Source organism: Amblyraja radiata, chromosome 6 (assembly GCF_010909765.2).
Source record: "Amblyraja radiata isolate CabotCenter1 chromosome 6, sAmbRad1.1.pri, whole genome shotgun sequence".
NCBI classification, from domain to species: Eukaryota; Metazoa; Chordata; class Chondrichthyes; order Rajiformes; family Rajidae; genus Amblyraja; species Amblyraja radiata.
The window spans coordinates 20,864,084-20,879,619 of NC_045961.1; the positions used below are offsets into that span (position 1 = coordinate 20,864,084).

At 44.5% G+C, this 15,536-nt stretch overlaps 1 long non-coding RNA gene across 1 annotated transcript; it reads left to right on the forward strand.

The window, feature by feature from the left end:
- Positions 1 to 18: 18 nt before the first annotated feature.
- LOC116974139 lies at positions 19 to 982 on the forward strand. Its single transcript, XR_004412289.1, has 2 exons — positions 19 to 625; positions 762 to 982. It is a non-coding gene; the product is annotated as an uncharacterized LOC116974139 (long non-coding RNA).
- Positions 983 to 15,536: the final 14,554 nt, after the last annotated feature.

Genomic DNA, 15,536 nt, shown 5'->3' on the forward strand with positions numbered 1-15,536 from the left:
GCGTAGTTGCAAAGACAAAGAAAGAAAACGGAAAAAATCACCTGGTACGAAAAAGACAATGTCATTAAGGGATAAAATATATATTTAAACGTAATTATCTAGGAAACTTTATTGTTTAATTTAAAGGAACAAAGCACATGCAAATAATTAGAATATATTTAATATATAACGACTTGGTTGCAGGGAATTCAGTCTGGACGACTCATAGTTTATCAACTATAACATTTACATGGCTGGTGCACATCAGAAAGTTGTAAGGCATTTTCCCCTGTGGCTCAACCTGGAGTTAAGTTCGAAAAAAAATAATGACTTGCATCAATAGTTACCACAATTAGAATCCGAACAGTTGACAATTCTCTGACACCCGGGCATGATAACATGAAACATTTGTAATTGATATTGTACTCATTTTACTACAATAAAGGCTAAATGGGAAAAGACCACATCCACAAAACGAGCCAAAACAAAAACGAGGAGAGGAACAGGTCGAATATTTCAGGCCAATGACCTGACATTAGAAATCAAAACTGATAAAAGGTCACTGACCCAAAACGTTATGTGTAATTGTCATTGACCTCCATCAGCTGCGGGGTGGGAAGAAACAATTGCTATATTTTATTTTCACGTATTGGTCTTTTTTTCCACCAGCAAAAATGTATGGTTGGTGCGATTTAGGGGGTATCTGGTCTATTTTTAAACTAATTATGCTCTTGTGAATTTGGCAGTATATTTGAGACTTTAAAAAAAATCGTGAGCTGTAGATGGTTTTAAATTCAGGGTTTTGTCTTTGGTCATGAGAAGAATTACAACTATTTGGGAAGTGGTACAAATGTTGTTGTAAAGTGGTGCCTGAATTGTCATTTCTTTCCTTCAAAGCTGGATATTCTTTGTGTACACATGTTGTCTATGTTACTTCTAAGGCTAAACACAAATCCAAGTCATTGCTCCTGTGTTATGTAAAAAAGTGTTCTTTTTTTTACTTGTTGAAATTGTATGTGTGTTCATTTTTAGTGTATGTGACTCATTGCTACACAAAATCATTTTTTTGCTGTTCATCATTCTTCTGTCAATCCCGTTCAACAGACTTCTCCAGTATGTGCGGACGGGACATCGAAGGACGAGAAGCCAAAGCCAAGATACTGAAAGTACATCACACCGAAAAGCCAAGATTAGAGAAGTTCATGATGCCGAAAAGCCAAGATACCGAAAGTACATCACGCCGAAAGGACACAAAGCCAAAAGTGCATCACACCGAAAGGATACGCCGCAGAGACAAGACGCAGAATGGACATGGCGTCAAAAAGCCGCCGAAGGGACATGACGTCTCCGGAAACCGAATTTTCTGTTGTCAGCGATTGGTCCAGACCCCCGCGTCCATCACATCACTGGCTGGGGGGAGACGGGAGGGTGGGGGAGGGGGGGGGGGAGCTTGAGCTTGCGTTTGTAAAATGATGGCAGTGACTCCAAGCTGCTGCGATTGCTACAGAGGCAGTGATGTGATGGACACCGCGTGGATCTGGATCAATCACTGACCTTTGTCTGACCTTTCCCAGAGACGTACAAGGTACAACAATTTAACTATTTCAAAATGTTACAAGGTACAACAATTCTTGCAGCAAATATAGATTTTTTTAAGTGTTTCAGTTTTTCATACCTGTAAAGGAGTGGAGTCTGACACACTGTAACCTTTACTGAGTCTTTAATTAAGGCACATGTTACTCACGTCCCAGTACTGACTGCACCTAGTCTTCAGGCGTACTGGAGCAAACAGGGAGGAACAAGGGGAGGATATCACAGTTATACTGATATGGCTGGGCGTGGTTAGTGGTGTTGAGGTAGCTACATTATAGGTTGCATGCATAAACCATCTACATCCTTTCCCTTGGAAATTTAAATTTAAGTTATAACAGTGGCAGGGTGGTTATACAACCCCGGCAAATCTAAACAAAATCACCGTAACGGACAGGGGGTTTGACAACCCGACCCGAGCGAGTGCGCATGGCACCCTCACCCTCCCCACCCGAAAGAAGAGGAGGAGGCGCAATATCAGCTGGGAAGGAGAAAGCCGGGGGAGACCCAGCCGGGAATGCGGAAGGAGACCCGACTGGCACAGGCGATCCTGGGGAAGGAGACGGGGGAGAAGGAGGAGAAGGAGAGCGGGCAGGGGAGGAGAGCCCCGGAAGGGCAGAGGGAGGAGAACGCGGCAAGCGGACTGACCGGGGCATGCAGGGAGCTGAGGGGTAGTTAGTAGTGGGAGGCTCGAAACGCAACGGAGGAGCATAGGGGGCCGCAGGAGGAGGCTGAGGCTCGTTGACAGCCAACAAGTGCTGGCGACTACGGCGGTAGATAGTTCCTTCAAAGTCCAACAAGTAGGATCTGGGTGAATTGTCCACCCCAACCACGGTTGCGAGTCGGGAGAATCCGGTGGCTGTCTGCATGCGGATGACCTGGCCAGGCAGTAGTGGTGAGAGAGGGCGGCAGGACTTGTCGTGAGAGCGGCGCTGTACTTCATGCCTTTGAGCAATCCGTTGCTGGACGGCAGCAGGCTGGAGGACCATGGGCACTAGGGATTGCTGGGCGATCGGCATCGGTGGGCGAAGAACGCGGGACATCAGACGTTGGGCAGGGGATCGCATGGTATTGTCCCTGGAAATGTTACGAAGGTTTAACAGACCCTGGTAGAAGTCACCATTGGAGAGACGAGACTGCTCGAGCAAATTCTTGGCACTGTGGACAGCACGTTCAGCCAGGCCATTGCTCTGCGGGTATTCAGGGCTGCTGGTGTAGAGAGTGAAGTTCCACTTCACAGCGAAAGCTTTAAATTCTGCACTGGTGAATTGACGGCCATTGTCGGTCTGCAAGCAGACCGGGGACCCAAAAGTGGCGAAGTGCCGGCGCAGCTTACTGATGACCATTTCAGAGGTGATAGCAGGGAGAAGGTCCACCTCGAACCAGTTCGAGTAGGAGTCGACCAACACTAGGTATTGCTTTCCACGCCATTCGAATATGTCGGCAGCCAGCGATGACCAGGGCATAGCAGGGGCGGGCTGCTGCAGAAGTGGCTGGCGCTGCTGATGTGGGGCAAGAGTGTTACAATCAGGACAGGAGGCTACTCGGGCCTTAATGTACTTTGCCATGCCGGGCCAATAATATTGTTCTTGGGCATGTGTGACAGTGGCATCGGCTCCGGGATGCCCCATGTGGGCAGCGTTGTAGTACAAGTCATACAGGGAGGCAGGGACGACCACCTTGTGACCCTTGATAATGATCCCGTCCCGTAGCACTAGTTCATCTCGAACCAGAAAGAAAGGGTGGACACCAGCAGGCAGCGAGGTGCGTTTGCTTGGCCACCCCCGCTTGATGACAGCAGCGAGCTGTTGCAGGTCTGGGTCGTTCGCAGTGTGCTCAACCAGGCACTGGAGCTGCTTAGAGGGAACAAAGTTAACATTGAGTACCTGCAGATCCCCCTGTTCGTAGGGATGTCTGTCGCAGGAGGACCGGGGGGCCCTGGACAGCGCATCGGCCACATGCATCTCAGTGCCCCTCTTGTAAACGATCTGAAAGTCGAACCGCTGGAGTTGTAGCATCATTCGCTGTAGTCTGGCTGGAGCAATGTGGATGGGTTTATTGAGGATTGTCACCAAGGGTTGGTGATCCGTCTCGACGGTGAACTTGGTACCGAAAAGGAAGTCCTTGAACTTGGAGCAGGCGAACACAACCGCAAGAAGTTCCTTCTCGATTTGTGCATAGCGCTGCTCAGTGTCCGTCATGGTTCGCGAGGCATAAGAAACGGGCTGCAACAAGCCATCATCATAGAGCTGCAGGCAAGCAGCACCTAGCCCGAAATGGGAAGCATCACACGTTACCACAATTGGACGCTGCAGGTCAAAAAACTTGAGAGTCGGCGTGCTGATCAGCTTTGTTTTGAGGAAGTCGAAAGCCTGCTGGTGTTGGGGAAACCAGGACCAGGCAATGTCTTTTTTCGTCAGTTGCCTCAGGGGTGCGCTCAACTCGCTGAGGTCAGGGATAAACTTCCCCAAATAGTTGACCATGCCCAGGAAGCGCTGCAGGCTGGCAACATCTGTCGGGGCAGGCAGCTCGGAGATAGCGTTGGTCTTCTGCGGATCAGGTTTCAGCCCGTGGGCCGTGAAGATGTGGCCAACATAGGGTACTTCAGCTACACGGAACCTGCACTTTGTCGGGTTAAGCTTTAAGTTGATCTGGCGAGCGCGGTCTAGAATCCGTCGGAGATGGTGGTCATGCTCAGCAGCATCTTTCCCATAGACCAGGATATCATCCACAATAATGGCACACGGCAGACCAGCAAACAGTTGCTCCATGGAGCGTTGAAACACTTCGCTAGCGGAGTTTATGCCGAATGGCATCCGCAAAAATTTGAACCTTCCGAAGGGTGTGCCAAAAGTGGTTAAGTCTGAGGAGCGTTTGTCTAGGGGTATTTGCCAGAACGAGCTCCTGGCACCGAGAACAGAAACCACCGTGGCCTGACCGACCTGGGCAGCAACATCTTCTACAGTCCTCATAGGGTAGTGGGGACGTTTTCTTGCCAGATTCAAGCCTTTGGGGTTTATGCACACCCGTATTTCGTTCTTACCCTTCTTCATGGTGGCGACCATGGTGGAGACCCACTCGGTGGGATCGCTGACAGCTTCAAGCACTCCCATGCCAACCATGTTCTTCAGCATGGCTTCGACCTTGCCCTTCATGGCAAACAACACCCTGTGTGGGGCACGGACCACTGGTACAACCGATGGGTCAGTTGCGATCTTGTATACAAGGGGCAGCTTCCCCAGCTTATCATCGAAGAGGTCAGGGTACTAGGAGAGTGGATTCAGCATCGCACGCACTTCGTGGACCGTATGGTCGAAAGACACCAGACCGAGATCCTGACAGGCCTGATTGCTCAACAGTCACACAGTCACAGTCCAGAATGAAAAACGACAGGTCACGGGATGATTTCTGCAGCACACAGTGGAAGGTGGCCCTCCCCACAGGTGTTAGCCCCTCTCCCCCATAAGCACGCAATATGGAGCGATCAGCAGTCAACAGCTCATTATTTCTTATCTGTTTGAATATTGATGTTGACATAACATTCACCTTCGCCCCCGTGTCGAGTTTAGCAATGAAGGACTTGTTGTTGACAGTAATGAGTACAGAAGGATCGGGGAGGCGAGATCGGCCATGAAGGAGAGTGTAAACACTGGCATCTCCCATGGAACAGCTGGGCTCAGAGTCGAGGGCAGTGTCGACAGAAGACTGGGAATCGAAATCGTTATCAGCTTGCTGAAGGTTGTTTAAAACTTGTCTAGGAGCTGAGGGAACGTTCCCACGGGAGCGACAGGCAGCTGAAAAATGGTTCATCTTCCTACAGAAATTGCAAGCTTTGCCAAATGCTGGGCACTGCGACTGCATGGAATGGATATAATTGCAGTTGGGACACTTCTTGACAAGCGGGACCCGAGGGGCATAAGTCGGCCGCGGCGTAGGGCGAAAGTTGCCTTGTTTGCGACGGGGCATAGCAACACCAGTCAGATTAATAGCCCGATTGTCAGATCCCCTCTGCCCATGTGGCGGGGCAACTACTTCAGCTATGCGGCATGCATGCATCGCCTGAGTCAGGGAGAGGTCTGGTCTTTGCAGCAGATCTGCACGTAGCTTCTGATCTAGCATGCCGGTGACAAGGATATCTCTGGTGAGCTGATCACGCATGGTCTCGAAACGGCACCGCTGAGCAAGGTAGCGCAGGTCGGCGATAAAACATTCAACAGGCTCATCAGGCTGCTGTTTTCGTGTGAAAAATCTAGCCCGCTCCAATATGCGGTTGGAGGGCAAGTCACAAATCTCCGCAAACTTGCGTAAGAGACATACCGGGTCATTTGCGGATTCCGCCGGCTCGACGACCTGGTCGTTGTCATCCAGGACCGCTGGATTATAGTTGAAAGCCTGGGCTCATTTCATTGCATCGGGACCGGCAAGGTTCAGCAGGAGCGAGGCTTTGACCGCATCAGGGTCATTTCGGTGCACGATGTTGATGAAGTGGTTGTAGTCCATCACGAAAATAGCCCAGCGTTCCGCAATGTCAGCGTCAAAGACAAGGGGAGAGGGCTTTCGGCATGAGAATGCCATGATGAATAGGGAATTAAACACTAGTTGGACTAGGGACAAATAAAACCCGATAAACAGGAGGCGTGCGTTTAACTTGCTGACACCATGTAAAGGAGTGGAGTCTGACACACTGTAACCTTTACTGAGTCTTTAATTAAGGCACATGTTACTCATGCCCCAGTACTGACTGCACCTAGTCTTCAGGCGTACTGGAACAAACAGGGAGGAACAAGGGGAGGATATCACAGTTATACTGATATGGCTGGGCGTGGTTAGTGGCGTTGAGGTAGCTACATTATAGGTTGCATGCATAAACCATCTACAATACCTATTTATCATTCCGGCTTCACGTGCGTTCAGCGTCAGATTGTTTTTCAGCTTAAAATCTGACAGGGAACGAACATGAGATGGGACGAAAGGGGAGATGCAACGAGACCTGGGTGTCATGGTACACCAGTCATTGAAAGTAGGAATGCAGGTGCAGCAGGCAGTGAAGAAAGCAAATGGTATGTTAGCATTCATAGCAAAAGGATTTGAGTATAAGAGCAGGGAGGTTCTACTGCAGTTGTACAGGGTCTTGGTGAGACCACACCTGGAGTATTGCGTACAGTTTTGGTCTCCTAATCTGAGGAAAGACATTCTTGCCATAGAGAGAGTACAGAGAAGGTTCACCAGACTGATTCCTGGGATGGCAGGACTATCATATGAAGAAAGACTGTACTCGCTAGAATTCAGAAGATTGAGGGGGGGATCTTATAGAAACTTACCAAATTCTTAAGGGGTTGGACAGGCTAGATGCAGGAAGATTATTCCCAATGTTGGGGAAGTCCAGAACTAGGGGTCACAGTTTAAGGATAAGAGGGAAGTCTTTTAGGACCGAGATGAGAAAATCATTTTTTACACAGAGAGTGGTGAATCTGCGGAATTCTCTGCCACAGAAGGTAGTTGAGGCCAGTTCATTGGCTATATTTAAGAGGGAGTTAGATGTGGCCCTTGTGGTTAAAGGGATCAGGGGGTATGGATGATCATATCGAATGGCGGTGCAGGCTCGAATGGCCTACGCCTGCACCTATTTTCTATGTTTCTATGTTTCTATGACGTTGAAAAACCTCTGTGGCAATCGCAGCAGCTTGGAGTCACCGCCACCATTTAACAAACTCGAGCTCAAGCTCCCCCTCCCGTCTCCCCCCGGCTAGTGCTGTGATGAACGCGGAGGTCTGGACCAATCACTGACCTTTGTCGACAAGGTATCAGACCAATCACGTCTCCGGAGACGTCATGTTCATTCAGTGGCTTTTCGACGTCATGTCCGTTCTGCGTCTTGTCTCTGCGGCGTGGTGTCCGTTTGGATTCGTATCCTTTCAGCATGATGTACTTTCAGTATCTTGGCATTTCGGCGTGATGTACTTTCAGTATCTTGGCTTTTCGGCGTGATGTACTTTTGGTATCTTGGCTTCCACTTCTTGGCTTCGGCTTGTCCTTCGACGTCCCGTCCGGGTACCCTTCTCAGAGCTGAGCATAATAGGGAACAATGAGAAAAAACTGTTCAACAAAATAAATTGATAAGAAGAAACAAGCTATTATCTCATAGAAAAGGTTATTCATTTCAGCTAAATACATTATTTCCACTTGATTACAATATAAAACAAAAAAAATGGTTACAAAGAAACTGTTAAAACTGGCAATGACAATTAATTCAAAATGGGTTTGGTTGCCGAACTACTTGTTAAAAATAACTGTTCACTGGGTGTCCAAAATGCTCATCTATTTCAGAGAATAAATGATACGATACGATACAATAGAACTTTAGTTACCCCAGGAGGGAAATTGATCGGCTAACAGTCATAAAACACAAAATACATGAAACATGAAATTAAAGTGATGAGTGGAAAGGATTGGGGGTGTGCAAAGATTGGGGAGAGGGGGGGGGAGGGGGGGGGGGGTGGCAGTCAGTCTACCCCATGACAGAAGGGGGAGGAGTTGTACAGTTTGATAGCCACAGGGAAGAAGGATCTCCTGTGCCGTTCTGTACTGCATCTTGGTGGAACCAGTCTATTGCTGAAGGTACTCCTCAGGTTAATCTTATTAAGGGGGTGAATTATATTGTCCAAGATGCTCTGCAGTTTGAGGAGCATCGTCCCCTCCAAGCCCACCTCCCATGAATCCAACTCCGCCTTCCAGGATAGAGCCAGCCTCAATGTTAATCCTATTGGCATCCGTGGGCTTTGACCTGCTGCCCCAGCACATGACAGCGAATAAGATGGCACTGGCTACCACCGATTGGTAGAACATCTGCAGCGGAAAATTCTCATATAGTACAGCCGGTAGAGTGCTACAACAGTGATTTGAACAATTAATCACAACCAAAGGATTAATATCAACCTTCCAGTGACTCGGGTCAGGTGTCCTTTTTGGGAGAAAAGATGCTTTCACAATTTCTTGTCATTTGCCTTATTTAAAGCAGTGGCCTCAAACTGCCAATTGGCTCGACTGTGTATTCAAGAGATAATCAAGCCACCAACAAGGAGTGGGTTGAGAGTCATGAAATCTAATAGATTAGTATATTAGTATATATCGGGATGACAGATGGCACAATGGGCTAAGTGTTCGGCTGGCAACCGGAAGGTAGCCGGTTCGAATCCCGCTTGGAGTGCATACTGTCGTTGTGTCCTTGGGCAAGACACTTCACCCACCTTTGCCTGTGTGTGAATGTGTGTGAGTGATTGGTGGTGGTCGGAGGGGCCGTAGGCGCAGATTGGCAGCCACGCATCCGTCAGTCTGCCCCAGGGCAGCTGTGGCTACAGAAGTAGCTTACCACCACCGAGTGTGACTGAGGAGTGAATGAATAATGCGATGTAAAGCGCCTTGAGTATTAGAACGGCGCTATATAAATCCCATCCATTATTATTATTATTATTATAGCAAGCACCCAGCTCTATGAGCTCTATACACTTGAGCTCTATGCCTGTACCATCTTATGCTAAAAGCGGACTGTGTCATATTCTGTTCTGCTGCATTGTGGATGCCAAATTCCTATGCCTCCCAATTGAAAGCTGCACCTTAAACAATCAAGCACCACAACTCCGGAATTTCCCAATGCAATCGCCCAACTGTAACTGATCCTTTAAGAAGCTCTGTCAATGTTACATCCTTGATCAATTGTTTGATCCCATTGCCACAGACGGCTGTGGAGGCCAAGTCATTGGGTACTCTTAAACCAGAGTACAAATTCCTGATTAGTACAAGTATCAAGGGTTATAGGTAGAATGCAGGAGAATGGGGTTGAGAAGGAAAGATAGACCAGTCATGATTGAATGGTGGAGTAGACTCAACGGGCCTAATTCTGCTCCTATGAATTTATGAAAATAGAGATTAGTGAGACTTTCTATAGTCAGAGGGTGGTAAATCTGGAGAACTCCAGACTGCCAAGTCATTGGGTATATTTAAATCAGAGATTGATAAATTCTTGAGGAAGGGCAGCAAAGGTTATGAGAATTGGGTTAAGAGGGAAAAAAAGTTCAGCCATGATTGAATGGCAGAATAGATACAATGAGCAGAATTCAGAATTCTGCTCCAAGGAACTATGGTCTTATGAGGTAATTTCTGATAGTAATTGTAGGTATGTTACACTACTTAGCTTCAGCGGCGCTGCAATTCTGCCACTGGTGGTGTGCGCGATTTTGGTGCGTTTGAGGGGGGGGGGGTTAAAACACGTTTTTTTTCCCGACCTGGTCCTGAATTAAATTTGGTTGGAGTGCAGGATGTTGCTAAAGAATTGTTCCGACGGCCGTTCTGTGTGTTTTTTTTAAAAATTTGCCTGACAAGTTAATTGCTGGGATGATTTTAAAATCAGCTTCTGAAGCCGTCAATGCCGACAACGGGCCAGATTTTATGTAGGGGACAGGTAAAAGAAAGTAGTTTATTTTTAGGTATAAAAGTGTTTCTTAAGATGTATTTAATTCACATTTTAAGTTGCGAAACGGTGATTTAGTCCCCAAACGAACCGGCAGTGTATTTGCTGCCAATATGGGGACTAAATCACCGCAACTCAACGTTCCAAATGGTCCCGTTCCAGAAAATCACACTCGCAAGCTGATTTAAATGGCCATTAATTTACAGGTATTAAACATTAAATTCCTTCCATTTGGCCTATAAACCCATGACAATGAGATTTAAAAATGATGTTATATTCTGAATTCTTGTGTGAATGTTATTTGGACACTTAGGCTATTTAAAAATGTTAATCTATTCTTAAGAAATGAATAGATGTTTAGATCTAGTAATTGAATTTTGTAATTAGCTACAATTAGGTAACTAACTAATCATATGCTTTAATTTCAAGTCATCTAAGTAAGATTGTTTCATATTTGTTTCAGAATGCTTCAATCTATAATGACTGGAAATTTCTTTCAGTTCTCTTAAATTTTAAGAAAGCTTTGGGCTTTAAAATGTTCTCGATGACAGCTTTTGTGTTAAGTCAATGAAAAAGCAGTAGGGAACAAGATGCCAATTTCCGAGTATGAAAATGGCCAACTTTTTTAATACTGAAGATATGAAAGTGAATTAGGTGTCAAATTAAACTTATTTTTATGCTTTATCTGATGGGATAAGTTAAAGACTTGATTTTTTAAATCTCAAAATGTTGTAACATTGCTAGTAATTGGTCTAATTGGGAAGGAAAAATACTGATTTGGAGATCAGCTTTACTGGTGGATTAATCAGAAGGCTTGTGGAATAAATTACCATTTTGGTGCACACTTTCCAAAACCTCTCCTTGCCATGCACAATTGAAAATGCAAAAGAAACACAGCATTCTTATTTACTTGGTAAACAACACAAGCCTCTATGAACAATCAGATCCATACCTACTCCCAAAGCAACCCTATCTGTTGCATTCCCTTTCATCTTTCCTTGAACTGCAATTCACTCCTTTTTCACATCACATCAACTCCCCCTTCCTTGTTATGCCATTTACCTGCATTAAAGGGTCATTTTCAGTTGTCAAGTAGCCAATTATAGATTGTGGAAGAGAACCAGTTTAAATTTTAATCAAAATTCTGAAAATAACCTGCAGTCTAATGTTAATGAAGACCAAAAGATAGTATAATAGCCTGTCTCCAATATGTTCTATTTTATATTAATTATTTTGTTTAAAAAAACTCAGAATTAAGAAGCCCCAAGGTCAATTGACAGTATTTGTACAGAGATTAACTGAAGCCTATTTATATTTATATTAAACCTATCAGTTTGAGTATGGCACCAACATTCCTTGTCCAGTAATGTTGCTTAAATCTGTTCAAGAGTCAAGAGTGTTTTATTGTCATTTATCCTAGATAGGACAATGAAATTCTTGCTTGCTGCAGCACAACAGAATATGTAAACATAGTACATACGGGAGAAGAAAATAAGTTCAGTGTGTGTATACACATGCACACATATTCAATCTCAATAAATAATAAATATAGTGCAATAATAAGGATAGACTGTTACAGTTCAGAGCTTATTTGCTGTTGTGTATAATATAGCCTGATGGCTGTAGGGAAGAAGCTGTTCCTGAACCTGGACATTACAGTTTTTAGGCTCCTGTACCTTTTTCCTGATGGCAATGGTGAAATGAGTGTGTGGCCAGGATGGTGTGGGTCTTTGATGATGTTGACTGCCTTTTTGAGGCAGCGACTTCGATAGATCCCTTCGATGGTGGGGTGGTCAAAGCCAGTGATGGACTGGGCAGTGGTCACAACTTTTTGCAGTCTTTTCCGCTCCTGCACATTCATGTTGCCGAACCAGGCCAAGATGCAACCAGTCAGTATGCTCTCTACTGTGCACCTGTAGAGGTTCAGGAGAATCCTCTTTGACATGCTGAATCTCCGTGATCTTCTCACGAAGCAGAGTCGCTGATTTATCATTTATAATTAAATTATTTATAATTGCATCAGTGTGCTGAGTCCAGGACAGATCTTCGGAAATATGCATTCCCAGGAATTTGAAGTTTTTGATTCTCTCCACCATCGTCCCATTGATGTAAACAGGATTGTGGGTCCTCAACCTTCCCCTAAAAAAGCCCACAATCAGTTCCTTGGTTTTACTGAAGTTGAGAGCCAGGTTGTTGTGCTGGCACCATTTGGTCAATCTGTCGATCTCATTTCTATACTCTGACTCATCACCATCTGTGATTTGTCCAACAACAGTGGTGTCGTCGGCAAACTTGATGATGAAGTTCGCACTATGTCTGGCTACACAGTCATGGATGTATCTATTCCGCATTACAAATAGTCAGAGCTCGGATAATTCTTCAGTTACTGCTGTGAGAGCTCCATGGTTGCATTTCCCGGGATCGTTAGTCCACATATGATGTAATTATGATTGCTAGCCACTGTAGAGCTTTCTACCCATCCTAAACTGAAAAAGCCAGCCCATCCATATCCCACCGTACTTCCCAAGAGTGTTAGATTTTTCCCATTTAGTCACCAACCTTCGATCAGATACCCATTGTGAGGGACAGGGTACTGTCCAGGGAATGGTGGGTTCAGGACATTAGTGGCTGTGCCATATGAGGGGTAAGTGATCATCCAACACCTCTGTGCTTCTGAGATACCCCTTTTGACTCTCAGGGTTCCAGCTACCTCTGCTAGATCCTGGACCACACTCATATAGGGAACAATATAGGCTATATAGCAGCACCCATTCCAGTGGTCGTTCTTTCCCCACTACCTGTTGTCTCCCAGTGGCATCCCTGGCAGCCACGGGTATACTCATAACCCAAACACAAAGTATGTTCCATTTACTGGTCGTGATGGTCCCTGAGGAGAGATTGTGGTGCATGAGCTGTTTCCCAAATGTACCCCTTTTTCTGGGTAATTGTAATGACATGAGATATTTATTGGCAACTGCTAGACACCGTGGTGTTGCAAAAACAGAGTAGGGCCAGCCTTTCTGTTAGATTTTGGGGTATTGGCACTATTTGTAGGCCTCCCTCGCTGTTGTGGGGAACTTGCTTCCATTCCCTCTGCGAGCAAACTCATAACTCATAGACAAAAAGGTATTTATTCTGGGCCATTCCCAGAACACCAAGGAAAGTCATTGTCCCTTTTCCAGTTTCCAATTCTTTTGCAATTGATTAGGTGTATCTAATGAGGATGATCTTCGACCTTCACTACTGTAGGTGTGGTCAGTAGTAGTTGGAAGGGCCCTTTCACCGTCCTCCTAGTTGTATGGATTCGCCATTATGGTCAGCTGGTAGTGGTATCTACATCTCCAACACCTGTGACTGCAAGACTGACAAGGTTCGAGTTAATTGCTGTGCGTACATAATTAGATTCAAAGAGGGCCATCTTCTGGTATATTCATAGCTTGTCCTGTTTCAAAAGGCGTTAACCCTGTCTCACTAGCTGGGGTTGTTCTGAACCATCAGAATGGCTGGGAATACCTTAACCTATTCCTGTCCAGTCTCGGTCAAGGCTTTAGTTAAACTCTTTAGTGTCCTATTCATTCACTCCATTAATACAGACCTCTACGGGTGTTGGTGGATGTGAGATCACTCTTTAACTACGTACAAGGTAGACCCTATAAAAATAGATAATTATTAAGAAAAAAACAAATTAAAAATTATTCCCAATTGTTCCAATCTATCTCACCAAATTCACAATTTCGAATTAACAGATTTACCTGGATTCTAAGTGGCCACCGTGGAATTCAGGTCTCTGAACTCAATTCAAAACGTAAGAAATAGGACGAAAACAAACTTAAAACACCGATAAAGAAAAACAACCTGCATATTTGCATCTCTCCACTGTAGACTGGGACTGGATGTCAAGTATCCCGACAGGATTTGGGAGAATGCTACTAGGAGAGAGAGACAGAGCGACATCCAGGGAGCAGGAGAACAAAGAATAGAGTTAATTTTCATAGATTGCTAACGCATTTGAAGGGCCGAATGGCCTACTCCTGCACCTATTGTCTATTTGCAAAGAACAAAGGAAAAGAAAATAACTGGGTGTGGCTCCACCCCCATACAACTGCAATTTCTTAAAGAGACACACACTAGCTCTTAAAACACATGAGACTCTACAAAGATTTATCACGTAAAAGAGCAAGCTCATTCAACGATATATTTCATCTGAATTATAGGATTAATTCAACATTTACCCAGAACCGGTTCAACAAACAAGTAACAGTCTTCTCATTCTCACCTCAAAGAAATCATGCAACTCTTAATACTTTGATACACCCAAATACATTCATACATTGTTCATAAATTCAACACCTACTGAAGAACAGTCTCGATCCAAAACACACATTTAGACATCCCTTGTATCCCTCTCGACCCTCTCTCCCGTTGCTACTCTCCCCTCTTAGACACGGGTTATTTCATAAAAGCTTCATAAGTGTATGCTACATTCCACACATTCCATATTCCCTTTCCTCCTTTCCAGCATGCATAAGGGAGTGTATATAAAAGCATCAGCTACACAAATTTGTCCGAGAGGAGTGAGCGAGTGGCCCCAAGAGTAACTCTTTCACTGGGGCAATTCACCCATAATGTCATGGACTGTTTTATATCTGAAAGACCGCTTCAACAAATAGCTCCATTTCTAAAATAGCAGTAAGATTTTAGTTCATCTATACAAAGCAATTTGAAAAACGCAAATTGTAAAAAATTATTAAAAATTTTTTAAATTCAGAGAGTATACTGAAAAGGGCTCAAAGCCATTTTATAAAAAGAAAATTAGTTAGAAACATACTTGCAAACAGACAATAGGACACCAAATTACACATGGCAAATTCACAGAGACTACACTTGGATAAACGGTATAATGAAACTGTTTTGTTTCAAGTCAAGAGTATTTTATTGTCATATGTCCCAGATAGAACAATTACATTCTTACTTGCAGCAGCGCAACAGAATATGTAAACATGTAAATATAAAGAACAGAATATGTATTTTCCGTTGAAAAATAAATGAGTCTTGGAAAACTCAACTTTTTCAACTTTTCCCACAGGATCATTTATATGAGGTTGAAAAGACATGGCAAGTGTGAGTTTATTGACTCATTCTGAATTCAGGCACCTCTGACAAAGCAGCATTTGGTGATAGAAGTGCTGGCTCAGATTGAGTCCTCAAGACACTGCAATTCCTTGTCCCTCCACATGGAACGCCATTGTAGCATTCTCCAGACTATTCTACAGAATTATGAACAGACAAAAACTACAAGAACTGTTCTCCCTATAACTTAAAACAATATATGTTTAGTGTATTGCACAAGAAGTTCTGCAATAGCCTACTAAGACATAATTTCAGTTTAGCAATATATGTGCACAGTAAAAACTAATTTCATTTGTAGGATTGTCTTAGTTTCAAATAAAATATTTCAAAAATATATACCAATTTAGAATGATATAAAATAAATAATTAT